Source organism: Rhinoraja longicauda, chromosome 43 (assembly GCF_053455715.1).
Source record: "Rhinoraja longicauda isolate Sanriku21f chromosome 43, sRhiLon1.1, whole genome shotgun sequence".
Taxonomy (NCBI): domain Eukaryota; kingdom Metazoa; phylum Chordata; class Chondrichthyes; order Rajiformes; family Arhynchobatidae; genus Rhinoraja; species Rhinoraja longicauda.
Genome location: NC_135995.1, coordinates 5,124,471 through 5,126,970, shown reverse-complemented (window position 1 = coordinate 5,126,970; position 2,500 = coordinate 5,124,471).

The following is a 2,500-nucleotide window of genomic DNA, read 5'->3' as shown; positions in this document are numbered from 1 at the left end:
TTAAATTAGTTTCGTTTAAATTAGTTTAGTGTAGTTTATTTTAATTTAGATTAATTGAGTTTAGTTTAAATTAGTTTAGTTTAGTTTAATTTAGATTAATTGAGTTTTAGTTTAATTTAGATTAATTGAGTTTAGTTTAAATTAGTTTAGTTTAGTTTAATTTAGATTAGTTTAGTTTAGTTTAGTTTAAATTAGTTTAGTGTAGTTTAATTTAGATTAATTGAGTTCAGTTTAATTTAGATTAATTGAGTTCAATTTAATTTTAGATTAATTGGGTTTAGTTTAATTTAGATTAATTGAGTTCAGTTTAATTTAGATTATTGAGTTTAGTTAATTTAGGATTAATTGGGTTAGTTTAATTTAGATTAATTGAGTTCAGTTTAATTTAGATTAATTGAGTTTAGTTTAATTTAGATTAATTGGGTTCAGTTTAATTTAGATTAATTAAGTTTAGTTTAATTTAGATTAATTGGGTTCTAGTTTAAGTTAGATTAATTGAGTTTAGTTTAAATTAGTTTAGTGTAGCGGGCCCCTGGTGGTGGGCCACACACAGTACATAACCTTCGGCTGGGAGAGGCTCGGGAGAGGTCACGAGGAGTCCAAGAGCAGGAGATAAGAGAGTTGGGAAGGAGAGAGCAACACAGGGAATAAAGTGGTGTTGGAGAACTCAGTGTGATGCCTCACTCTTGGACCCACAGCTCCGTGTCACCCACATTAGTGCAGTTTAGGTTCATTTAGATTCATTGAGTTTAGTTTAATTTAGATTAATTGAGTTTAATTTAAGTTAGATTCATTGGGTTTAGTTTAAATTCGATTATTTGGGTTTAGTTTAAATTAGATTAATTGGGTTTGGATTAATTGGGTTTAGTTTAAATTAGATTAATGGAGGTTAGTTTAAATTAGATTAATTGAGTTTAGGTTAATTGAGTTTAATTGAGTTTAGGTTAATTTAGATTAATTGGGTTTAGTTTAATTTAGATTAATTGAGTTTAATTTATTTAGTTTCGTTTAGTTTAATTTAGTTTAATTGAGTTTAGTTTAATTTAGATTAATTGAGTTTAGTTTAATTTAGAATAATTGAGTTTAGTTTAATTTAGTTTAATAGAGTTTAATTTAATTTAGATTAATTGGGTTTAGTTTAAATTAGATTAATTGAGTTTAATTTAATTTAGATTAATTGAGTTTGGTTTAATTTAGATTAATTGGGTTTAGTTTTAATTTAGATTAATTGAGTTTAGTTTAAATTAGATTAATTGAGTTTAGTTTAATTTAGATTAATTGAGTTTTAGTTAATTTAGATTAATTGAGTTTAATTTAATTTAGATTAATTGAGTTTAATTTAATTTAGTTTTGTTTAGTTTAATTTAGTTTAATTGAGTTTAATTTAATTTAGATTAATTGAGTTTGGTTTAATTTAGATTAATTGAGTTTTAGTTTAAATTAGATTAATTGAGTTTAGTTTAATTTAGATTAATTGAGTTTAGTTTAATTTAGATTAATTGAGTTTAATTTAATTTAGATTAATTGAGTTTAGTTTAATTTAATTTAGGTTCAGTTTTGTTTAATTTAGTTTAATTGAGTTTAGATTACATAGAAACATAGAAACATAGATAATAGGTGCAGGAGGAGGCCATTAACATTTAACATATAAACATATAACAACTACAGCATGGAAACAGGCCTGTCCGGCCCTACCAGTCCACGCCGACCATTCTCCCTGACCTAGTCTCATCTACCTGCACTCAGACCATAACCCTCAATCCCCTCCTATCCATATACCTATCCAATTTACTCTTAAATAATAAAATCGAGCCAGCCTCCACCACTTCCACCGGAAGCCCATTCCATACAGCCACAACCCTCTGAGTAAAGAAGTTCCCCCTCATGTTACCCCTAAAACTTTGTCCCTCAATTCTGAAGCTATGTCCCCTTGTTGGAATCTTCCCCACTCTCAAAGGGAAAAGCCTACCCACGTCAACTCTGTCGGTCCCTCTCAAAATTTTAAAAACCTCTATCAAGTCCCCCCTCAACCTTCTACGCTCCAAAGAATAAAGACCCAACCTATTCAACCTCTCTCTGTAGCCTAAGTGCTGAAACCCAGGCAACATTCTAGTAAATCTCCTCTGTACCCTCTCCATTTTGTCGACATCCTTCCTATAATTTGGCGACCAGAACTGCACGCCATACTCCAGATTCGGCCTCACCAATGCCCTGTACAATTTCAACATTACATCCCAACTTCTATACTCGATGCTCTGATTTATAAAGGCAAGCATACCAAACGCCTTCTTCACCACCCTATCCACATGAGATTCCACCTTCAGGGAACAATGCACAGTTATTCCCAGATCCCTCTGTTCCACTGCATTCCTCAATTCCCTACCATTTACCCTGTAGGTCCTATTTTGATTTGTCCTACCAAAATGCAGCACCTCACACTTATCAGCATTAAAACTCCATCTGCCATCTTTCAGCCCACCCTTCCAAAAGGCCCAAGTCT